We start from the raw sequence: 26,895 nt of genomic DNA, 5'->3' as shown, positions 1-26,895 counted from the left end.
TGTAATTCCACTCCCCCAGATGTTCGAGATAAAGTAAAAGCTGCTGGTTAATTCACTTTCTTACTAATGGTGAACAAAATTTGAGCTTTTAAATGTTCCATTTTACTCTATACTGGCAGCTGCTTTCCTTTTGTTTTCTTCATAACAATCTGGAGTCTTCTACTCTGAGGCAAGGTGAGGAGTTCATAATCAATAAGGGCATCAGCGTAGATTCACTGCCTCTCTGTGCTGAGAGGAACACAGCTGGAGCAGTCTGTGCAGAGGCCCTGCAGTGAGAGGTGTACCAGGCACAGCCCACTGAATGGACTCCTGAAGATGTGAGTAATCACGCAAGGGCTGGGGTTCAATTCCCTCAAGGGGAGGTATAGCCCACTATGGCTGGCAGTGTGGCATAGCAGTTAAGGCTTTAGACTTTAAACCCTGAGGTTTCAGTTTCAATCCTGCTACTGACACTGCCTGGGCTCCAATTGGGAAAGCACAAGAAATGTAGCCAATTGTATCTCAAATGTTCAAGTCGCCTTTGATAAAGGATTGGATTGCCAGCCAAAAAATTAAATGTAATGTATCCTTACCTAATTAAAGTGATTTGAAAAAACATACACTTCTCAAAGTCCCAACTAATAACTAATAAAATAAACTTAATCTATATTTTTATCTTAGAGCTTGGCATGTCAAGAGAAAAGAATATGAGAACGCTGGATACCACACTAAGAACTAAAGCAAATCCACAGACGCATATTGATCTGTTATTGTCGGTGGTTTCAGGCTTTCATTTCAATGGTGTTACATTTCTACTCTCAAGCAGACATTACTAAAAGATCATGTTCACATGACTAATCTAAAATTAGCCATCTAATAAAAAGATAAAGAAGACACCTGTGCCATTCATTGCTGCTGAGACACTGTTTTCTTACTCATGCATGCTCTTGTCTATTATTTAACTTCAAATACATTTTCCATAATGGCTAGTACATTTTTTTTTCAATCTAGTGTTATAATTGTTCTAAAGAAATCAATATACTTCTTTATCTATACAAAAAAGTAAAACTGTTCCTGCAAGTGGGTATGTCAGTCTCCATGTTATCCAGTTTAATAAATGGATACGTGTCTGTGAGTCTGTGTATCTGTGTGTCCACCTGGTTGATATGATATTAGCACATAACAAACATCTGTAGTAATGAAATACATTGCAGGTGTCATTCCAACAGATGGTGCATCACAAACATTTGTAGTAATGCATTTCATTACTACAAATGTTTGTGATGCGCCATCTGCTGGAATGACCAATGCAGTGCATTTTATTACTATGTGCATTGCAAAAAACATTCTAATAGATGGTGCACGGTAAACTTTAACACTGAGGTCTACGTTGATTTCTTAGATTTCAACCCATTTTTGATGGGTAGCACAGCTAGAAGTATACATTTGTATAAAAAGTGAATAAACCTTGATGTGAATTTCTGTATTAAGACAACAAAGGTCCAATACTAGAATGACAGCATGTTTAAATGAGACTGCTATCCAGAGCGTCCCTGCTAGACAGCCATCTACCATCCTCTGGCTATTTAGATAAAATGTTTCCTTTAATCTCATTGTGCATATTCCTTTATTTTCTGTATGATTGCTGTCTTTCTGAATCATATCATTTATTTCCCCTGATTTTATTTTGAAAAGTATTTTTCTTAGGCAGATTCATGAGGCCGGGGTTAGAGTACATTTATATGCAATTATACCAGCCCTATCTTCGGTCTACAATCTAATTTCCGTGCCTGTGCATGGACTCCTGCTTTTAGCAAATTTCTGTTCTGCTGTTATTCTTTATAAGCCTTGAGGCATATTGATAAAGCTGATCATTATTTCATTCTCTTTCCCTAATGGTGGTCCTTATTTCAGCTTGCATTTAACTTTCCACAATTAGTCTGGTTACTTGTTTAGCCATGTTTTAAGAAAGGACTGTACAGCTTATAATCAATTACAAAAACCTTAGACTTAACAGTTTAATATAATATCTAGGTAAAAGTTTCACCAAATCCGATAATTACTGTGGTTGCTTCATTTTTTCTTTGTTAAACTACTTTCTGCAACCTAGCATATACCATGACAATCAGGTAACTGATTGTATTACAAGGTCAGCCATTTTAATATATGATTTTTTCACTCAGTTCTTTGAAAGTTATGATGTAATACTTTATATCATTCATGTAATGCAAATATTATCTATCTTGAAATTACTATATTAGGCTGGCATGGGAATGAAGGGCTAGCATTAATGTTTCACAGTTCAATTCCTGGGCCTGGGCACTGTATATCTTGAGTTGGCAGGTTCTCCCCATGTCTCTGTGGGTTTTCTCCAGACACTCTAGCTATCTCTCACATTCCACAGATGTGTTTGTGATGCTAAATGAGGAACTTAAGTTGGCCTAGTTTGGGTGTGATGGACTGGCTTCCTTTAACAGTTTGACTTATTGTCTTACATTCAGGGAGAAGACATCAGTACTCCAAGACCTTTAACTGGATAGCTGGGTCAGAAAATAAACAGACTAATGAATAACCATAACATTTTAACTCAGACTTTCTATTTACTACATCTCACTTTGTGTGATGATTGAAGATTATGTTATTGGACTGAATATGGCATGTTTGTGACAAGTATCATCTTCATCAAAGGCATTGTCACCTTCTCTTCCTATAAAAATTTTGATGTATTTTGACAAAAAAATAATGTTTTTACCTTTAAGCATATGTAATATTCATTCATTCTTTGGTCTCTGTATATCCTGTATATCTTTTTTTGGAATAAAAATCTATTATATTGATTAACTCAATGGTCTGATTCTATCAAGAAGGTTGCTATACCAATTTTAGAGCGCTCAGAAGGCCACAGTCACTAAGGTCTAAAGGTTTTCAATCATTTGTCATATCAGTTTTGTAATTTCTGGGTTAATGTAACACAGTGTGTAATATTCCATACAGCAACCACCAGACAGATCCAAAGATTTGGATTTGGTTTCCAATCAAGTCCTTGGGTTTATTCACCAGGTACTTTGGTTTCCTTTTCATCTAAAAGACATGAAAACAAGGTTGACTGCCTCAGTGTGGGTGAGTGTGAGAGTTTGTAGGCCTAACCTACAATGAGTTCGTATTCATCCATTCCACGGCCGGCATCTTCTGTATGCAGTATGCTTAGAATAGACTTCTGCTTCCAATCACACTGTTGAAAAAGCTGATAGATGGATTAACTGAGAAACACTTTGGGCCAAGCATGCACTGTGAAGAGTGCCAATGTGGCCAATAATTTCACTTCATTCTTTGATCTTACAACTTCCACAAATCATTTAAGAAGATGACATTTTCTGCAATACTGTGACACTGCAATCACAGTTCTCTAAAGATACACTGCTTACTTCACTTACCATATGCAGTCACATTAATATAATGTTGTAGTTAATGGCCCAACAATGGATGTTTACTCGTGCTTCACCTTATATTTTTGCTTTAAAATTTTAAGTGTGGTAGAATGTGTTTAATAAACTCTGATTTTCAGCAATTAAATCTGCATATTTTCTGCATCTGCTGCTCCACTTAGTATGCACACAGTAAAAAAATGGTTTGCATCTCAACAGAAGCAATATTTAATTATGTGAAAAGGTCACTGAAGGGGGACTGTATGCAAATGGGGAACAGCCTAACTCTCTGTGTTTAAGGCACAGCACAAGCTGCATCCTGAAAGAATATTGTGCAGCTCTTCAGAAATACCCTAAGTAATGCCTGCCATCTACAGCAGAGTGACTCTGAGTACCCCAACACCCCGTACTCTTCCATCCCTGTGAGCTCACTCATGGGCTGGATAAAAAACTACCACACTGGACTTCTGAGAACCACATTAACAGAATGCCAACCCTATTAAAAACCATCACACTATATCAGATACTGATGTTAACACTTAAAACAAAAAGAGCTCTCCACAGAGACTGCCTACTTGACTATAATATGCTTGCCCTTAAGCAATGGGGTTTCACTATGTTGGGTCAACAAATGAGAAATTGACTATGGAATAGAAGCAAGTGCACCATTTCACAATTATCTTGGATTTAGCTATGTCCAAAGTATCCCTGCAAAACTGAATGACCATAATAAAGAGATAAAAAAAGTCAATCAAAATAATGGATGAATCACCTATTTCAAGCAGTCTTTCAGACTACACAAAAAACTGCCTTATAAAAAAATATTATTCTTTTGGTGGTAATGTAACCTTCGTGTGTTTATTGTCTGAAGTTTCAGATCTCATCTATGCTGTTTGTAAAATGATCCCCCTACTTAAAACAAACACCCAATGATTTAATAAATCTACTGTGTGAAATCCAGCTCAGATCTGGGGCTGCTGACAATGGTGCATAAGGAAGTGCGAGCATAGCTTAGCTCCACAGATTTGTTTGACTCAGACTTCTCAGACATAAAAAAATGTTAAAATCCAAATACTGAAGTATTTAAGCCAAGTGATTCAGAAGAGTATCACTAATAAGTGTAGCCATTTACAACAGCTCATCTCTCAAGTGTGATGGCTGCAATGCCAATGGTGACAGTGAAGTTGAAGCTGTTAGAAAATGAAGAACTGAAAACTGAAGCCAAGCAATACAAAGATGCTCAAGATTATTTGCTCATTTGGCAAAATATTTATTGTGAACTGCAACAGTATAAACTTCTCAGCATGGTAGTGTAAGACACCGGTCACCTTAAAAGGCACTATAGATAAATAACGAATGAAGGAATGACTGCTATGCTGACCAACTCACTCTCCTTGTCCACAAATTCATGAAACCTGCTCTCTTTCCTTCTGTAGTAAGTGCCATTCCTTTCATACCTTCCTTATAACATTTCTGCACCCAGTGTCTATAGATTCATCAGTAGTTCACCTTGTTCCAGAAATTTTATAATGTTTTAACAGAATGAAAGGGTATGACCCACTTCTAGAGTGAAATGAATTAAATTATTTTATATAGTATTAACAGTTGTGACCTTTACTTTGAGTTAGACCACTTAAGAATGAAATAAAAGCAGATGTGCATTAATACATAATCCAATAGAGCAATGAATTCCTTTCATAGCCTTGCATACCTTGACATTTGAGCTTTTTTTTTTGCTCTACATCAAGTAACAAAGATGAAGTCGGTCCATTTATCACCTGCCCCTGTAACACTGAAACATAGTGCATATCGTTTATTTTTCTCCAATCTGACAAGCCAGGACTTGCAGGATGAAAAATGAACAATACATTGTATAATTAGAAAACATTAAAGTTCAAGTTCTCCTGAATTTGAATGCAGCTAACTGTGCCAGTTACCTCATCTAAGCCAACTATTTCTTTTTTAAGACTCAAGTAAAATGTTTGTAATCTTAAATATACGTTTTTCCAAAACACAGATTCATAGTTAAAAACTGTACATTTTGAAGATGTGCTTGAAATCATCATAGTATGACACACACAGCAGTGTAACCTAGCGGACCAAGCAGAAGAATTTCAAAATTTCAACTGAAATTTCACTGTGTGTTTTTACCCACCTGCACTACTAGAAAAAGTATGAATGTTGTCACACACGTGAGCATGGAAGGCAGCTAAGGGGTTTCAATGAGGGTAATTCCATGCCAGACCAGTGGGTGGCAAGGTGCACTAATCCTTTCTCTCTTTCTACTACAGACCAGTTATAGGAAATCCCCCCTGGCCTTCCGGTAACGATGCAGAGGACGCCACTTCTGTTCCCGATGATGCAACTTCTGGTGATGTCACTTCCTCTGCCATCCCTTAACACTAGAATCCCTGAAGTCTACAAAAAAATGCTATGCCATTTGAACATGAGTTTTCATTTGAATGTTATTTTTCAATCTTGCCTTTACTCTGTGGCATACCATTTTCAAATAGTGACGTTTTTATGTATGAATGTAAGCTTGTGTGTGCGATAGAGGTGGAGACAGTTTTGATCTCATTCAAGTGGTTACTGGAATATGAAATAAACACTTTCGCAAAGGTATAACGAAACAAGTGTACTTTTATTCAAGAATAAAGCTGAATAACAAAAAATTTAAGTTACAACAAGATACCATGAAGACATGATTCATTAGCAGTTGTCTGTCTGGTTATGCCCCTTCAACAATAAGTTTTACAGGTAGCAAAACTTTACACCAGCTGTTACAGACTGAAATCAAAGGCTTCTTCTTTTTGGGCACATACACCATCAGCATGACACTGCCAGATCTAAACAGCAGCGTGGCGAATTGCTCGCGTACTGAAGTGACTTTAGCTGCAGGTGGAAGTCCCATTTTACTTTATGGTGTCAAGCAGAGTTGCATTGTGATGTAGCAGTCTATTAGCCAGCGAAAGTGCTGTTAAGAAACTGTATGCTGTTACGTTCCTGCCTTTGTCCAGTCTGATAGCGGTCCCGGGACATCGTATCTTTGATTGCCACTACAACAAATAGTTCAGAGTAGGTATCAGCCACAGCACCCACTGTGTTCATCGCTGCTCTTGTGAAAAGAATGGAGATAAATGCCATCAACTCAGAGCCACATGAACGTCACTGAGAGAATAAAACTGAATAATAAAAAACAAGCGCTAACTTTTACAAGTAGCCACAATTTACATGGGTGTTACAAACTCAAATCAAATGTATGTTATTATTATATTATAGTAATAATAATAATAATAATAATAATAATAATAATAATAATAATAATAATAGCAGCTCACTACTCAAAATGTGAAGGGCCAGGTCTTGAACCTGGGGCCCTTGGGTTATAAGGCAGCAGTTCTTATCTCTGCACCATTCAAGTACACATATAAACTCCCAGTCGATTGACAGTTGAGCTTGGATTTTTAACTCATTGACAGCTACATGTAAATCAAATACTTTTCTTTTCTTTGGTTATATTCTTGAATAAAAGCGCACATGTCTATTTGATATTTGGACTAAAGTCTTCACACGTTATACACTTCACGTCATGGAAAAAGTTTCTGCTTTAGGTATGTGTTCAGCATTTCCTTTCATCTTACATTTACCAGATCTTTGTAGACATGGAACACACATGAAATGCATGAATTCCAAATAATATATTATTGACCCTATACAACTCCAGGCACATCACACACAGATAAGGAGCTTTGGCATGAGCTGGAAGAACTTTTTGCCCGAGTTGAGCTCCGTCAAGGCGGTGGATGGGACAGAAAGCTGCTTGCTGCTTGTGTTGATCGACGCATTTACAAAACAAAAGATGCTGATGGAGAGGTGCAAAGATATTTAAGGTTGGCAGGGATTACACGTTTTTTGTAGGCTTCAGGGATTCTAGTTTTAAAGCCACCATCTTTGCCTCATCCAGGCAGTTTCTGTTTTGGACTCAAACCTGTATACAACTGTACACCATTTAACTAATTTTGCAGCCAGGAAAAAATTTACAGGTGGCTGCCCCAAACCATTTTATTGCTCCTGTCTATTCATTTGACAATGTAAAGTAAACAATTGTAGTCTAACTATACGATATTTCTCTGAAAAGCTTAGGTATAGTAATGACTATAGAAACATGCTAATAAAAACTACACTTGTTGCAGATTTTCTTAATTGTAAGCAACTCTCGATTTGACTCATATGTAAACCTAGTTTGGCTCACCAGCTTGAACTGAAGCCTGCCTCTCACACTCACCCCCATATTACTAAAGAACACAGAAGTGAGCCACGAGGTGGAGCTAAAAAAACTGTTCCTTAGCGTAGGCTTTTAATATCTTAGATGTTTGCCTAGGCAGTCCAATCACTGCACAGTTCAACAGTCTCCAATTTAACACTGCAGCAACATCTACAACAACTACAACTTGCCTGAAGAAGGGGCCTGAGCTGCCTTGAAAGCTTGCATATTGTAATTTGTTCACTTAACCAATAAAAGGTGTCATTTTGCTTCACTTCTCATTTCATCCATAATTGCTAACATGGTACATCACCTGTAAAAGATAGCCAGGCCACAGACAGATACGACGCCAGAATGTCCAAACACACACACGCTTTATTCACACTATTTACAATATTTACAGATTTTGCTCAGTCCTTGTTCCTTCAACTGCCTCCATTCCTCTTTCGCAAGTTCCGTCCTCTTCCACCCAACTCCGGCTCCCAAATGGACTGAGGCAGCCCCTTTTATCTTGCCCATGTGCTCCAGACGCGCGATGACGAACTTCTGGCAGCACTCCCCAGTGTGAAGTGCTGCCCTTGCTCCCGAAAGCACTCTGGGCATAAACCATCCCTGGTCCGAAAGCACTTCCTGGTGTAGTGGAAGCGTTGTCCTCCACAGCTCAAGAACCGTCCAGGCGGCCAGGTAAGAGTAGCGCCGCTTTCCCGGTCTGTCCTTCCTCCAGGCATCCCAGTGGGGCAGGGTCCCTGGTCGTCTGCCACACACCCTACTACTATAAACATATGTACAAAATGAATTTTTGTTCATTATCTTAAATTCTGAGTTCCACTTCATGAATGCATTTAAAATTTATTATGCAGAGTCCAGTTATCTTAGGAGAAGGACATTCTGCAGGAAGTGGGTAAGATAAAAGGGGGGGGGGCACTGGGGCAGCGGCTCTCTAAAACGAGAGTACTTCTGGCTTGAAACCAAGGAGGAACTCCACCAGCATTGGTCAATGTGTAAGAAAAGGAAATGGATCCCAATGCCTGCAATTCTGGAACAGAAAGATCACATAAAAATATAATGAAGGTAGTGTATTATGAAAGCAGAGATGGTTAGCACCTTCCTTGACAAGGATGGAAGAAGTCCTAGTGGCATTGAAACTCATGCATGTTTAAGCAATTGCCACCTACATCATGGCATTTCTAACCATGTTGTTCTAAATGGACACCCCCAGACCTGTTTATAACTGAAGAATTGTCTGTCTCCTTTTTATAAGTTAAATATTTTGGGGCTGTTTGCATTATAAATCAATTCAGCCTGAATGAGACTGTGCTGCTTCCAAACCTCAACCTTTTATAACTGCAAACTTTTGATGCAGTTGCTCCGTTGTTCTAGTAATGATGTAGTGGTGTGGTCAGTTGGCAGTGCCACAGTTCCTGGCGGTTTGAATCCCAACTGGAAATGGGGTGAGGTGGGTGAGATGTTAGAGGGGCCCTGATCGGGTTTATTTAACATATTGGTTGCCTCTTATTCTGGAGTTCCTTTTGATTTTATTAATTAAAAAAATTTAACAAAAATATATAAGAAGCTTGTTTTGGACTATTTATTACCATACTTAAGAAAAAGATACCCAAAAAGGTGTTTGTGGAATGAATCGTTTAATTTTTCCTTATCTCGGGTTTAAGTAAAATTAACAAATTAAAATTAAAATTAACAAATCCTGGTAACAGGATGAACAAAGTATCAGCATTGAGCAGTCATGCCCTCTTAAAATGCCCCTTGTGGCCCCATTATATGGTTTTGTTTTATGTATAAAATAACAACAATATAAACAGTATATACAATATATAAAACATATCAGTATATTAAAAACATATTTCTGTTGGCAAAATATTTAGTAATACATAGTTGGCTTTTGGATTAAATATCTAGGACACAGTCAAGTTTGAAAATGCAAAAATCCACATTGCATATTTCTAAAAGAAAGAAAAAAGAAGCTTCATTTAGCTTCAGGCAGTGAACAAAATCAGATTATGCATCTGTCTCAAAATCGCAGTATTCAAATATAACCCAGAATTGGAAAAACTATTTTTGCACCTATAGATAGTGTACATACCATATAAAATTTCCATCACTACATATTAAACACAGATGATTATTGTACCATAGATATTTCTTTAATATCTGTGGACACATACATCGCACCACAGATATTAGCCAGGCTGACAAATATTTCAGCATTTATGGCTGAATACAACATTTTTCTCTTTATGTAGGAATGCTCTTGCTAGCCAAGTCTTTGATTAGTTGCTACCTCACCATCACCTTGAAATTAATGACAGTGAAGATCACCAAGCCAGTCAACAATTTAAATGTTATCTTTGATTTCCAATTTGACCTTCACCTAGAACACTGTGTTAATGAGCCATTCTTGAAGGTATATGCTCTGAAAAATTGATAGGAAGCAGTAGTTATTACTAATTTGTAATTTAATTTTTGTGCATGTGATCAGCTGTGCTTTGTGGAGTGGTGTCTAGCACAGCAGTCCTCCAACCTCCTTTTTCCTGCTGAATTAGTTGGTGCCTGGGCACTGCACTACATGCCTATCCACCTCTGTGGATGCAATAAGTTGTCACAAGCCTGACAAACAGCACTGTACATGACTGGTCTCAATTGAACAGCATTTGTGGACTACCTGTAGTTTTCTGCTTCTATGATTCCCTCATGCTTGTGTTCACATAACTGTAATTGTAAATTTGCTTTGGATAAATAAATATAGTCAATTCTGATCATCTGCAGGGGGTTACATTCCTCAACCTCTCCCATCCCCATCGGACCGGTGGAGGGAGATGAGGTTGGGTGGATGAGCCAGCCCTTCATTTTCACCCCTCGAAACTCAGAAATCATCCTTCCACAGTTTTACCTTTGGAAGCCTTGTTATGACTTTTACTTCCCCCCATAGTCGCGTTCAGTTATCTTCTAGGTGCACTACTAAAGACCGTGAGTGATCGCAGAAGCCAAAGAACCCGAGATCTTCAGTAAATCTTCAAACCAGTAGTAGTGTTGAACAAAGTGTACAAAGGCAGGGACTTATTCAGTGTGTGCTTATGACCCAAACTTGCTTGGAATTCCTTGTCCATGGGGAACAACTGCAAGCCCCGGTCTAAATTATGAACACGGGTTCTACGGCTCAGCACGTCTCTTGGCGAGGGGCAGACAAACATTGATCCATTTAGTGTAGCACACATATAGCCCTGGACATCTAAGGACATCACAGACCACAAAGATTGTTCAATCTCACACTTTGCTGCTGTGCAGTAAACCTCATAGAATTTGTTTTTGTGCTGTACATGGCTGCAAATAGATGACAGTAGACCGGGGTGTTGTAAAATGAGTTGTGGAAGAGGTGGGTGGGTGCTTGGCCATATAGTGTGTTTAGTAGTGGTGTTCGGACAAATTCATTCCAACATTTGGGTTGTCGGAAGTGGATGCATAAAAAATGCAGGATAGTCGCAGAAATGACTGAAAGTTTTGTGTGAGAGGAATGCTGATGTAGTAACTGAAAATTAAGATACTGGCAATGGAGTGGTTTAGGAGGAAGCAAGGAGTTCTACTATTAAGTGACACATTGAGTACAGGTGGCTGTGCAAGCACAGCAGTGATAGTGAGGGTGAAAGATGAATGGAGGATATTCTGACTTCACAAAATTCGTCTTTTTTATTGAAGGAAAATGATTATGAGATCAGAATGATCAGGTGGGTATGTGGAGTGTCGTGGAGTGAAAGGGCGATGAACCGTGAGGTCCATATATTGTGTCCACATGATAGGCAGATGATGACAGTGAGAAGAAGACACTAAAAACAGGGAGGAGGTTATGGACTTTCCATGAAGAAGGCATGGTTGGAGGTGGTGTTGGGCGACATTAGAAGAACAGGTCTTACCCCATTAGATACCCAGAACTGTGGAGAGTACAAGGAAACATGTCTGGGAAGGGGGAACCATTTAACCTGGGAAAATCTGAAAATTGGCTGTTAAACAGGTGACAACGAGGATTATTTGTATGACATAATGATTAATTTTAAAGTATGACACTGTTGTAGCCAAACTGTTAATAATTGTTACTACTTTTTCACACTCCATACTTGTTCATATTACATTTTTTGGTGAATGGCATAATTCAGAAGAAAGCAGCATTCTTTTATGCTTGTACATGTTTTATTTCTAATACAGCCAATGCAACTGGTTTAATAAGATCTTATGAAAAACATAATAATTATTCAGATGAATATACATTTGTGCTGTATTGTGCTTAGAGATATATATCATCCATAAATTCCAATACAACCAATGGCTAAAGAAAGACAAGAAAGAGACATATTCATTTTAAAATATAATTTGCAGATCACATGTGATAGTACTGCCCCAACACTGCTGATGTTGCTTCTTCTGTACTTATTCTTTACTCAGTAAATGATCTGGTTGAACAAAGTTCAAAATAATGAGAATGCCAAAATGAGAAAACACAAAATTAACAAAGTAGCTGCTTGCAAACTACAGCTTAATTTTATTTTACAACTGAGCAGTTCACAGATGGCCCTCCATTACTAGAACACTGTAAACTATAGATGTAATGTAGACTCTGGGCGTGGGGGTCTGATGGGTAGCGAAAATCTATGGTCACTGTTAATTTATTTCTTGTTATTATAGTGAAAGTCATCTGGAATGTATAATTTGGTGGCAGACTTATGAAGCATACTGTAGATTAAGTCCAATAGCACAGGGACCATCGAGCACAGCTTTATTTAGAATATTGAATGTGATTTGCTAAAGTTGGTAAGTACGCCACTGTAAAACAACCCATTTCCAATATTTTAAATTGGTTATTTTAAAGGTTCACATTACATGCAAGACACATGAAGCATAAAGTAATTTGACCAGCTAACAGCACTTGCATGTCTGTGTGTAGCTTGTTTCAGAATATTCCGATCTAATGCAGTGTTCTGTTTCAAACTGTTATAGCATATAAAGAGAGATTTCTTTTATACTCTCCTTTCTTTATTTGCTACACTGCCTTGTACCACGCTTGGAGTATTTTATTCTGTAAACATTTAGTATTTGATGTCACCAGGGACAAATGTTAACAGTTCCTGAAGGATGCTGAAACCTTGAGAATGCACCAGATATTAAAGTGTTCTCCATCAAAAAAGATAACGCGTCAGAAAGGAATGAGGATTTACCAGTGCAAAACCGGCAAACTGATGCGATACAGAGTAGAATAGAATGGGAACAGAAGATAACATACTGCAAGCATGAATTTAAACTTCTACAGTGGTGACTGGAGAAATATTCTGACAAACATTATGATCATAGAGTATTTATTACAAAGATCACCTTTAAAATATTATGAACATAAATTTCAAGAACAAGTGAGTCCTGTTTTAAGTTGAAATATTTCAAATTGCATGTATCAGCCTTCAGCAGTAAGTCTCTTCGCCCATTGCTCCACCCTTTACATTATACTTGTCCTTGACTCTGCCCATCTTTATATATTACCCAGCAACACTACTGGCTGGCACATGCCATTCTTCTGCTTTAGTTAAAATACAACTGTGCCATGTCTTTGAATTAGCTACAGTCAGCAGGCAATGACGCGTAAAGAGTAGTTATTGTAGCACCTTGTGCTCTGGGACAATTTAAATCCTGCCATATGTCCAAAGCTTTATTGACAGCTCAGCACACACACACACACACACACACACACACACACACACATACACACACACACATGTCCATCACCAATTCAGGTCTCTTATTGGTGCAGAGCCTCTGTCACATGCAAGTCAACAGAGACAAACTAGAAATCTACTGGAAAGCATTCAGCACAAACCAAACTAGCAGAGTATTTATACAACTAAAAAAATCATTGTAACCTTACATTACTGAAATTTGTTAGGTTTCCTAATTCTTTGTTAATTTTTATCTTAATAGTTTTATCCTTTTAGTCAGTGTATTTTTCTAAGTTTTAAGCCTTGCAGCATTCATTTTCACCTTTGCTTTGTTTTTATATTTTGTTTTCAGACTTTTAGTTTATTTTTTTGTGTTCCCATTGTTACGACTTGACTGCCTGTTGTCAGTGGTGTGGCCCCAGAATTCACACCACATGATGTCACTGAAATGATAGTATACAGTATAAGGCGTCATCCACAAACAGATTGTGGATTTAAAACTAAAAAACGTTTGCGTTTGCTTTGTCTTTCAAAATCTCAGAATTCAGACCTTTCCCATTGATTCTATGACTATGGTAACCTATGCCATGTATCAAGCTCTGTCACGAGATAATTTCTCTTTCTGGTTATGATCCTCAATACTGTTACGAGTAAAAGTTTACAACTCCTGGTCCCTTCTTCTTTTGCTCATGTGGACTGCCACATTTTTCATCTGTTGACAGAACAATATTATTGTATTAATTAAGTTTGCCTTTCAGAAGTGTGCGCACCTGACCTTTATGACTGCAAAGGTCTTGGCTGTGCCACTTTTCCGCACCTGTTCATGCTGTGTGGAAGTTATAGACAGTCCACTAAGTCTGCCTTGTGTCACTGTACTGTGGAGGACGTTTTAGCTTCAAGAAGCTGTGTTCTCTTCAAGCCACTTTGACAAGGCAGCTGAGGTTACACTCTTACGAATTGGCATTTGTGTTTAAGGAGTGCCCATTCTTTTAATAATTCCTCTTTTAGTATTTGCAGCTGGGTAGTTCTGATGATTTTAAATTGCTGTACTTTACCACTGACTGAAAACCTGTCACCCTACTGATCAGAATGGGTAATAGTGCCATACATTTAGAGATAGATGACATGTCTGAAGAGAAATGGTAGGGTGACAAGTTTTGCCTTCAATTATCTAAAAGGCCAATAATAATTTAAAGATGTACATTTGGCCGCTGCTGTCCTTGTTCCAGGGCTGCTCAAAGAGAGCACTCACACAGGGTTGTGCGTTAACATATACCCTAACAATATTTTCTCTGTCAGATTTGTTTACCTGTTTGTGTATTCATCATTTTTGGAGTGTTCTCTTTTTTACTGTGAACAATGAAATGTCTCATTATTTGCTTGTTTTCATGAGTGCATGCTGCAGTGAATGGAGCCAAATCCAGTGCTGCTTTCGGTCTTGCATCAAACTGGATTGTCAAGACTCAGCTGAATAAAAAATGAAAAAATAATTTTTTGAGTAAACAAAAAAAACAGGCTTTGGGTCATGCAAGCTTCAAGCAATGGCAAGGAAAGTGATAAAATAGAAGAAGTGAATAACCTTAGCATGCTCCTAATATGAAAAAAGAGCAAATTACAAAAGCCTTAAGGTTTAGCTCACAAGGTTTGGCTTTACTCAACCTTATGTTGTCATCATGTACTCCTGCCTAAATAAACTAGCTCTTAAAAAGAGCACAATATCAAACTAACATATAAAAAAAGGTGTAAAAAACAATTGGCACAAAAATATGTAAAACCATAAATCTCAAAGCAACACCCTCAAAAGTGTAAAAAAAACAAAACACAAATGACAGATGCAAATAAAACGGATGGTCAAATTGATTTGATTTCCAATAAGGATCAGATAAGCTGAGCATCATACTCTGGTCCAAGGCCTTCTTTTACAGAGGAAAAAGGCTAAAGCGACGTGACACATTAATTCATATGGCTAAAGGGAAATGACTGCTTGACCCTGCAATATTGCAGTCTATTTGGATCCTCTTATGATTAATTCCAAAAATGGGAAAGCCAAAACCACAGGGAAAAATGTGTTTAATTGCTTATTTATAGAGAATAATTAAAAGTAGAAAAGCGCAGGCAGAATTAATACAGCAAAATAAATACATAACTAAACGATTAGCACAAGAAATACAGTCAGTCATTGCCCAATCTGCTATATCCTAACACAGGTGTCTGCTGGAGCCAATCCCAGCCAGCACAGGGCACAAGGCAGGAACAAATCCCAGGCATGGCACCAGCCCACTGCAAGACACACAAACCAAGCACACACTAGGGACAATTTAGGATCGCCAATGCACCAAACCTGCATGTCTTTGGACTGCGGGAGGAAACCATAGCATCCAGAGGAAACCCACGCAGACACGGGGAGAATATGCAAACTCCACGCAGGGAGGACCAGGGAAGCGAACCCAAGTCTCCTTACTGTACGGCAGCAGCACTACCACTGCGCCACTGTGCTGCCCACAAGAAATACATCATTGAAATAAACAAGAAAAAACAGATATTCCAACATTAAGCCAAAACCTTGTGAAGGATCAAATCTTAATATTTAACAATCCAACATCAAAATCAAAAGACAACCAAACCACTCAGTACTGAGAATACCTAAGAAGAGGAGGTAGTAGTAGGATGAGAAGTCAAACAAAATCACACCTCATATTGGCTAACTGAACTGATTACAACATGAAAGCTTTCAAGGCAGCTCAGGCCCCTTCTTCAGGCAAGTTATAACAAGGGTCCTGAGCTGCCTGGAAAGCTTGCATATTGTAATCTGTTCAGTTAGCCAATAAATGGTGTCATTTAGAAGATGCTGATAACCCACTTGGAGTTTCAAAATTACTTTTAGACCTCTTAACTTTAATATAAGAGGGACACAGGAAAAGCAAGTGAAAGCTAAATAATGCTGCAGGACAGTGCTATGGCACTTGAGAATATTATAGTACTTTGTTATTTATTTATGTATAGTTTTACTTTTTATTTTTCATGTTATTCCAAAGTATTGGCATGCACAGAATTCATTTCAGCCCTAATTTTAGTTCGGATTTAAACTTCTATTTTTGTTCATGTTATAATTATTTTTGGCACACGGCCATTTTTTTGCGTGTGTGTGCGCTGCCATTTTGAGACATAGAGAAGCTTATTGTTGTTAGCTACCTCATGACAATCTGAAGTTGCACATTGTGAAGTTATTAGCACAATGGTATAATGGTCAGTGCTAAAGACTTTGAGGTTGTCTGAGATTAAGGAAACAAAAACAAATCCCAATTTAATATTCTGATTTAGGTTAAAAGATTTATTGAAAATCCTAATCCAATTAAAAGTTGACAATAAGGGACCAGGGAAAAAATAAAGAAAGGGGCAGGGGAAAACACATGAAAGAAAAAAAGAAAAATGGAGTTTGACACTGATGCAGTCCTGCCAGATCCTAGAAAAAACAATTGAAGATTGACAATCAAAAATAAAAGACAGCAATTAAATAAATGGTTACAAATATACAAAAAAAAGGAAAATTCTATCGTTGAAATGCTTCCAATAGATAGCTAGTATTCTGCTGGGGCAATATTCAATGCATTGTTTCTATGATGTTTATTTTCTTATTGTGTAAGTGCAATATCAGGCAACATAGTCCTGAGATGGGACATGGCACCTGATGTGTTAAAACAAGAATTTCAAAGAGCAAACTTTAGAACTAAATAAAACACATAATCCATACATAACAGCATGTGTTATCAGGATGTGATGCTTCAAAGAAACCTCCATTAGAAACTGGGATGTCATAAATACTGTCATTCACAACTGCAATTTTATTACTAGTCCTGAAACAAAATGAGGTACTGAATTAGAAAGGAACCTTTTCTGTATGCGTGGTACTTTTATTATGTATGTGTCATTAATGGGTGATTGTTTAACTTAAAACAGACTAAGAATTTCAGATTACTTTGTTATTAGAATTTTTTCATGTTGCTTGATAAGTAAATTTGAGGTAATGGTTGTCATTCCAAGAGGTTTTGTTGTCAATAGTTTCAATCCAAATTCTGAAGCCTTGTGGTTCATTAATATTATTTGAGCAGTTATGCAGTTTTCCGAGAAGTCTCCAGTCCATGAATAATAAATACTGTGTGTGATATCTGACAATATCAAGTTGAAAGATGAGGAGCTGGAAAAGATTTACAGAAGAGGTAAAACAGGATGTGCTGTTGTCTGACACTACACAATCATCTGGAAGCTTAATATTCCATGGTGTATACAAGCAATTGTGAAAAATACAGGTAAACAACAACATTATATCGGGTGCTACTCAATATAAAAAGTATCAAACAGAAAGGATTTTTTGTTTGCTTGTAGGATCACTAATCCAACATTCAACCCTTTTCCTGAATTTTACCCTTTTCCAAAATCCGCTCACAATCTAGAAGAGCACAGTAAGAAGTTAATTCAATAGTTTTGCCCACTATTCACCTGTTGAAAATGATCAAGGTTAATTAAGAGATATGGAATTGAATGTCGCAGAAACAACAAAAGATAATAATGTATAATAAAAGTCAAACAAATTTGGCCTATGTTATTGTCGATATGTGCATAGATTTACCTCTAGAGGTGAACAGTTTAATAGGGTTTTCTTTTGTGTTCAATCATTCATTGTGTGGATCCCTACAAGCCATCTTTCTCTTTTTCTGTTTTTTTCCCATTTAGAGGACTCATACCTTGACTGAATTAAAACAACATGGTGTCTGATTTAAATACAATACTTCAAGTATTATTATGACAATGTAGCATCACAAATTGTTAAATATCCCAAGTCCTTCTATTTTTCTAAACTACACAGGTATGATTTACTTTAATGGTAAGGTTAAAGACAAAGATTGTGCTGTTGTTGTATCATCCATTTAGTGGTGTCTGATTCATGACAGACAGACAGACAGACAGACAGACAGACAGACAGACAGACAGACAGACAGACAGACAGACAGATAGATAGATAGATAGATAGATAGATAGATAGATAGATAGATAGATAGATAGATAGATAGATAGATAGACATACATACATATATATATATACATGATGTGACGAGTGGCTGGGAAAGGAGCTTGGAAGCTTAACCCTATAGGGGCCAGTGGTCACTGCCAGGGGGCACCCAGATGCCTGAGGAGCCCTGTCCCACAGCACTTCCGCCACACCCGGAAGTGCTGGGGGGAATAAGACCAGGGACACCCAGAGTGCTTCCGGGTGCAAAGCCGGCACCTCCGCCACACTAGGGACTGCCGGAAGGAGCTCATTGGGAGGCACCTGGAGCACATCCGGGTGGATATAAAAGGGGCCGCCTCCTTCCATTCGATGGCTGGAGTCGGGAAGAAGAAGGACAGAGCTCAGGAGGAGAGGAGAGGAGAGGAGAGGGGCCTGATGAGAGAAAGGAATTGTGTGAGGTCTGGACTTTGGGGGAGTATTGGGTTGTGTGCTGTGTCACTTGTGTATATAATAGTTGTAAATAAACGTGTGTGGTGCTTAAACTGATGTCCACCTGTCTGTGTCCAGGCCATACTCCACAATACATACATACATACATACAATATGGTCTGAACACTAAGTAATCTCCAATCAGAACAGAGCTAATACTTATTTCTAAAAATAGCTAAAAAAATTAGTTATTTCTCCAGTTTTAATATATTTTACATTGCTATCTTTAGAGTTTTTTTAATTATAACGGGTGCCATCCAGGGCTGACCTCTTCATTGTACTTAATTGGACTCTGGAGATAGTAGCAAAGGTGAGAATAAAAACAAAACTGATTGCAAGTAACAGCAATGCTGCACATCCTCTCTCTGACACACTAACTTTGAGGACTTTCAGCGAACACAATATTCAGCAGAAGTGTATCAAGAAACTCTGCTGGGGGTCCTTTATGCCAAGAGCAATACTCCTCTATAATGCCTCACTGTGACTGTGACAGCCAAGTCAGAAGATTTTTTTCTTTTTAAATTTTCTTTCTTTTTAGTCATTCTAGTGTGTGTTCAGACCATATTGTATGTATGTATTGTGGAATGGAAGTTAAAATCTAGTGCTAGCTTCTGTTTGAAAATCTGCATGTTCTCTGCTAGGTATTATTATAACAGATAAATAAATGTGCTTACATAGAGTAGGGCTGCCAGTGTGGAATGCAGTTTTTGGCTACTTCCCGGCTTGCCTCAGCATTGTCTAGGTTATCGTCCAATTAAGATGCCAAATGTATGACAAGTTTTCTGATAAGCATAATTAAAAATATAAGAAAAGACTAGAATTTCTGCTTTCCGTTGTAATCAACAAATTGTGTAAGAATGTTCTGTGACCTTTGGATGAAACTGAGCTTATTTTTTCTAACCGCTTCTTTGAAGATCTCTTTTATAAAAATGAAACTCACCCCCCCATGAGGGGGCTTTTTGTACTTAGTCTCTGTTAGGCAAAGGCCCTCTACTCACCAAGTATAAAGAAATAAAAGAATTCTGCTTGTTTGAATAGCTGTCTGCCTGCTGTTGTCTCGTTCTTCGTCCACAGTATCTATCTATCTATCTATCTATCTATCTATCTATCTATCTATCTATCTATCTATCTATCTATTTGAAGAACTTCTATATAAAGCCAAATTTTCCCCCTCTGAGAGACTGCTTTAGAACTATGGACTGGGATATCCTACAGGGGTCACATAGTGAGAACATTGAGGAGGTTGTTGACTGCACTACTGACTACATCAACTTCTGTATGGACATTGTAGTTCCAGTAAGAACAGTATGCTGCTATGCTAACAACAAGCCATGGATTACAAGTGACATCAAGGGCCTTGAACCAGAAGAAAAGGGCTTTTAAAGGCAGTGATCAGCATGAGCTCAAGCGCATGCAGAAGGAACTCTGAGTCCAGCTCAGGGCGGCGAAGGAGCAGTACAGGAGAAAGCTGGAGCAGAAGTTGCAAAATAACAGCATGAAGGAAGTGTGGGATGGGATGAAAATCATCACTGGCTGCAGCTCGAAGCGGGGTGCCACCATCGAGAGAGATGTGGAGAGAGCAAACCAAATGAACAACTTCTTTAACAGGTTTGACCACTCTAACCCACTCTCACCTTGGAGTACTGCACCCTCTACCCATCCTTCTGCTGATACCAGCATAGGAGAGAGTTTTCCCCAACCCACAATTACAGCAGCCCATGTAAGCAGAGAGCTGAGGAGACTTTGTGCCAGCGAAGCAGCGGGTCCAGATGGAGTATCGCCATGACTATTGAAGGCCTGTGTGTTGGAGCTGGGGAGTCCTCTACAGCACATCTTCAACATGAGCCTGGAACAGTGGAGAGTCCTGAGGCATTGGAAAACATCTTGCATCTCCCCAGTCCCAAAGGTATCACGTCCTAGTGAGCTGAATGACTTCCAGCCTGTTGCTCTGACGTCACATGTGATGAAGACCATGGAGCGGCTACTGCTTCACCACCTGAGGCCACAGGTCCGCCACGCCCTTGACCCTTTGCAGTTCGCATACCAGAAGAAGGTGGGAGCGGAGGATGCCATCATCTATATGCTACACCGATCCCTCTCCCACTTGGACAGAGGCAGTGGTGCTGTAAGAATTATGTTTCTGGACTTCTCTAGCGCCTTCAACACCATCCAACCTCTGCTCCTTACGGACAAGCAGACAGAGATGGGAGTAGATTCATACCTGGTAGCATGGATCATGGACTATCTTAAAGACATACGTCAGTATGTGCATCTCGGGAACTACAGGTCTGACATTGTGGTCAGCAGCACAGGAGCACCACAGGGGACTGTGCTTTCTCCAGTCCTGTTCAGTCTATATACATCAGACTTTCAATAAAACTCGGAGTCCTGCCATGTGCAAAAGTTTGCTGACGACACTGCTATCGTGGGCTGCATCAGGAGTGGGCAGGAGGAGGAGTATAGGAAACTAATCAAGGACTTTGTTAAATGGTGTGACTTAAACCACCTACAAGTGAATACCAGCAAAACCAAGGAGCTGGTGGTGGATTTTAGGAGGCCCAGACCTCTCATGGACCCCGTGATCATCAGAGGTGACTGTGTGTAGAGAGTGCAGACCTATAAATACCTGGGAGTGTAGCTGGATGATAAATTGGACTGGACTGCCAATACTGATGCTCTGTGTAAGAAAGGACAGAGCCAACTATACTTACTTAGAAGGCTGACGTCCTTCAACATCTGCAATCTGCAGATGTTCTATCAGACGGTTGTGGCAAGCGCCCTGTTGCACGCGGTGGTGTGCTGGGGAGGCAGCATAAAGAAGAGGGGTGCCTCACACCTGGACAAAATGGTGAGGAAGGCAGGCTCTATTGTAGGCACAGAGCTGGACAGTTTGACATCCCTGGCAGAGTGACGGGAACTGAGCAGGCTCCTGTCAATAATGGAGAATCCACTGCATCCACTGAACAGGATCATCTGAAGACAGAGGAGCAGCTTCAGTGACAGACTGCTGTCCCTGTCCTGCTCCACTGACAGACTGAGGACATCGTTTCTCCCCCACACTATGCGACTCTTCAGTTCCACCCATGGGGTTAAACATTAACATTATACAAAGTTATTGTCTGTCTGTTATACTTCATTGTTATCACTCTAATTTAATATTGTTCTTTATCAGTATGCTGCTGCTGGAGTATGTGAATTTCCCCTTGGGATTAATAAAGTATCTATCTATCTATCTATCTATCTATCTATCTATCTATCTATCTATCTATCTATCTATCTATCTATCTATCTATCTATCTATCTATCTATCTATCTATCTATCTATCATATGCAGAGTAACATGTTGGATGATTCTATTGTTAGCAATATTCAATTGAGTATACTCTCAAAAATAGAGGTGTCAAAGTATCAAAGTAGAACAATGCCACTGAAGAACCATTTTTGATTCCCAAAAGAACCATTGATGTGAAGGTTCCAGAAAGGACTTTAGATAATAGATTATAACAGATTTGTGAAATGACAAATGATTTTTAAAGGACTCTTGCTGCATAATATAACACAGGCTGAGTTCACATTTTCTTGACCTGTTAGAATCCTGTTGCTAGCCTACAATTTCTGTTTTGTCCACATATTAGGAACCTTTTCACAGTGCAAAGATTCAATTTCATATGCAGAAACTCAGTAAAGTGCCATTAAGAACCATTATTTTTAACAGTGTAAAGTGATGATTCAGAAGATGTACTGTCATCGAGCAGCATGCAGTTTAGATGTTGACAGTGATACATATAAAATAGTTTGCAGCATACTTGGCCAAAGTGATTTCTGTTACTGATACTATGTTGCAACAGTATTAAAAAATAAAATGGAAGCAAGCTCTCTGGTGTCACAGAATAGAGTAACTGTAAAATAAGCTAGAAGGGACAAAAAGAAACATTGACTTATAATATCCTCTTAAAACGCAATTCTAATTCATGTTTTTTGAAATGCAAAAAGTCAGGCACAGGCAAACAGATAACTAATACATCTTGCTGAGGAACAGGTGTCAAGTTGCTTATATTGCTAGAAGCAATTACAGACATTTATTTGTTGCCTTAGGAAGGAAAATGCAACTATGATGAATACATGCAACACACTGTATTGTTTAATCCATCAGAAAAACTGTGTTGGTTATGAGCTAAATGCCAGCGTAGCAAGATAATATATGCCAGACATCATTACTGAAATCATAATTTTATTATGTACCTTTAAGAAAAATGAATCCATCAGTGTACAAGCTTCACTTCTGACATCAAGTGTAAGACTGCAGAGAGTTTAAACATTGCCTCGGGATATAACAGAAGCAATAATCGAAATATTATTTTCAGAGCTTGGTCTGTTAGAATTAAACTATTGAGAGACATTGTGTATTCACATTGGCATTTACTAAAGATGCGCAATGTGCCAATACCAATAGCAATTATATTAAAATTACAACATTTGTTAAAGATGAAGTGGTCTCGTACTTACCATCAAAGATCACTCCAGTAATAGAAATTAAATTAATACCAGATTTCAAAGATCAGAAGCACACAGGAGACGGCACCTAATGGCTCTTAATTAGAAAAGTCAGATTTTGCCATGTCAACACCACTTCATGCTGGGTTTTTAATTACACTTCGGGGATTACCTACTAAAAATAAGAGTAACTTTTTTTTTGTTATTAAAACTTATTAAACTTTGTTAATACGTTTGAGTATTGTCATTTATGGGACTTCAGGGATTTACAGATTACTGTTGAAACAATTGTTATTACCTTTTTTAAGATGGCTTTGTTAAGAACCAAGTGGTAAAACAGCATTAAATGAACTTTGGATGTAATATGCTGACAAGTTTAGTTTGGTCTTGTTTATTTATAAAGCATATTTAAATCATAACATGTTGACCAAAGTGCTGTATGTTGCTCCATAACAGGATTTAAGGTATGGTGCTAGTGAACCAAAATTAAAGTCGGAGACGCTACGGAGGTCAGAGGGCCCAAAAACACAATCTCTGTTTTCTTTACATTAAAATCAAGAAAATTTAACATCATCCAAGAATTAATGTATACCACACAGTCCAATAAGGATTTAAGGGAGTGACCCCATTTCAGGGGTAAATAGGTTTGTGTTGATAAGAAATATAAGATCACTAGGCTTATGATGGAGTTAACATGGTAAAGTTATAATAACACTAGCTGTGTTATCCGGCTTTGCCCAGGAAACTTCCTAAGACAATGGTCCTCAGTTACTGTATAGAGCTGTTAATTAATCGGATGTTGGACCCGATAACCAGTTATTGCTCATATCACTGCTGATACTGGGTCAGTTAATGAATGGAGTTAGTTCTGTTGCCTCACACTCCAGGGTCCTGGACTTGATTACTGCTGTGATGGACTTTATATGTTTGTCCTTTATTCATCATGATCTTTCTCTGGTCACTGTGGCTTTTTTGCACATCCCAATTGCATGCATACTGGATCAATTTCCCACTATAAAATTAACTTTTCATGCATGAGTTTGCCCTATAATGGACTGATGCCACATTTAGGGCTGCATTCTGCCTTATGCTTCGCATTGCTGGGCCAAGCTTCAGCTTCGTGCAAACATATAATGTAAAAAGAGGGTGATCAAATTGACTACGGTTTTTTAAAGTTTAAGAAATCCATCCATCCATTATCCAACCCACTATATCCTAACTACAGGGTCACGGGGGTCTGCTAGAGCAAATCCCAGCCAACACAGGGCACAAGGCAGGAAAGAAAACCCCGGGCAGGGTGCCAGCCCACCGCAGGGCACACACACACACACACCAAGCAAATACCAGGGACACTTTAGAATCACCAATGCACCTAACCTGCATGTCTTTGGACTGTGGGAAGAAGCTGGAGTACCTGGAAGAGCCCACACAGACATGGGGAGAACATGCAAACTCCATGCAGGGAGGACCCGGGAAGTGAACTGCGAGGCAGCAGCACTACCACTGCGCCACAGTGCCACCCTAAGAAATCCATTGATTCATTTTTTATTAGTCCAAAGTTTAAGAAATTTTTTTATCTTGTTACAGTTCCGGCAGCATGGTGGCACAGTGGGTAGCGCTGCTGCCTCGCAGTTCACTTCCCGGGACTGAGTTTGCATTTTCTCCCCATGTCTGTGTGGGTTTCCATAGTCCAAAGACATGCAGGTTAGGTGCATTGGCGATCCTAAATTGTCCCTAGTGTGTGTGTGTGTGCCCTGTGGTGGGCTGGTGCCCTGCCTGGGGTTTGTTTCCTGCCTTGTGCCCTGTGTTGGCTGGGATTGGCTCCAGCAGACCCCCATGACCCTGTAGTTTGGATATAGCGGGTTAGATAATGGATGGATGGATGTTACAGTTCCTGGAGATTTGGGACCTAAGCATGCTTTTAAAAATGTGAAACAATATGTGTGAAATGATTAGCAGAAACTTGTAAAAGCATTTACTTATAAGGCAGTATAGTGAAGCATGAATTAGACTGCTGTCAAACAGCTTCAGCATCCTGGGTTCAAACCCGGCACCGCGTCATTGTCTCTGTTGATTCTGCACATTCTCCCCATGTCTGGAAGTTTTCTTTCAGGTACTCTAGTTTTCCTCCCAAATCTCCAAAGATGTTCTGGTTAGGTTAATTGTTAACTCTAAACTGGCTCAGTGTTGAATTAGAAAACAGCTCAGTGTGCCTCTGTCTGCTAGCGCCTATGAAGTAATGTGTATAATGTAGAATCCATCATGAAAGGAGTGCTAGTTTACTGCAAAGAACGTATAAACACAGCTCCACATACAGGATCAATTTGAAAATGTAATTCAGTTTGCCAGCAGAAACACATTAACAGAAAGAGCATGCAAAAACTACACAAAAGGCACAACAGACCAGAAATTAATAAACCAACAAGTGCTCTGAAGTCTCTGTATAAACATGCAACCAGTTTTAAGAAAACTGGGTAATAATTTGTTACAAGGAATATGCTGGAGAGGATTTCATGAACTCAGCAGTTCCTAAAAGCAACATATGGAACCCTCTCCTTGGAAATGATATTTCTTGTAAATTAGTATAGTACAAAATCATTCTGGCATCTCCCTGCAAGTGTGCCAACAAAGAGACAGATGTTATTGAAAGAAATCCGGCCCAGGTTATTACTATGTATGAAACAGTCATTTGTCCATCTGTTGTGTTCTCTAAAGCAGGGATCTGTAAATCGCTGTGTTTTCATACAAATAATATTACACATGATTTTAATTGGTTGACTATGTTTAGGTAATTGTACCCAGTGTCATTTTTTCCTATTAAGCTTTTATAATGTGCAGAATTTCAAATTATATACTAAATAGACTTTGCAAAATCAGTTGCCTCCTAAAATATGCTGTAAACTGATTGTTAATTAACCAGGAAAGTAAGAAATTGATTGGATTAAACATGTCATATGACAGATAGATGGATAAAATAAATTGGAATAAAAATAAATTATAACCATTTGAGAATGGAAGGATATCTTCTCTCTCTATCTATACAATACAATACATTTTATTTTTGTATAGCCCAAAATCACATAAGGATTGCTGCAATTGGCTTTAACAGGCCCTGTTTTTTGACAGCCCACCGGCCTTGACTCTATAAGAAGACAAGAAAAAACTCCTAGTATTGGAAAAAATGCAAGAAATCTTGGAAAAGGCAATTCAGAGAGAGACCCCTTTCCAAGTAGGTTGGGCATGCAGTGCGTGTCAAAAAATGGGGTCAATACAATACAATACACAGTACAGGACACAAGTAATCCTCAATACAATACAATACTACAATAATAATAGTACAAGTACAAGTACAGAGTATCTTTCCCCATCAACATACTATTTTATCATTTATATACTGTAAAAGGTCTAGTTCTCTGTTAGCTGGCCCATAAATCACATTAACTTGCAAAATGTTATAAAAAACATCTCTGTATTGTTTTTTTAATTATTATAAAGTGTTTTATATTGCAATTACCATCTTCATGA

The 26,895-nt window shown here is 38.5% G+C and overlaps 1 protein-coding gene and 1 non-coding gene across 3 annotated transcripts in view; one reads left to right on the top strand and one right to left on the bottom strand.

Moving 5' to 3' along the window:
* plcxd3 (phosphatidylinositol-specific phospholipase C, X domain containing 3) overlaps positions 1-26,895 on the bottom strand; it is a 263,014-nt gene that overhangs the window by 164,740 nt on the left and 71,379 nt on the right. The window lies entirely within an intron of this gene.
* LOC120533158 lies at positions 8,743-8,871 on the top strand. The gene has a single exon (XR_005634454.1). It is a non-coding gene; the product is annotated as a U6atac minor spliceosomal RNA (small nuclear RNA).

Source organism: Polypterus senegalus, chromosome 7 (assembly GCF_016835505.1).
Source record: "Polypterus senegalus isolate Bchr_013 chromosome 7, ASM1683550v1, whole genome shotgun sequence".
Taxonomy (NCBI): Eukaryota; Metazoa; Chordata; class Cladistia; order Polypteriformes; family Polypteridae; genus Polypterus; species Polypterus senegalus.
Note: the sequence above shows the minus strand (reverse complement) of the source record. Positions and strands in the feature narration are given on the sequence as shown.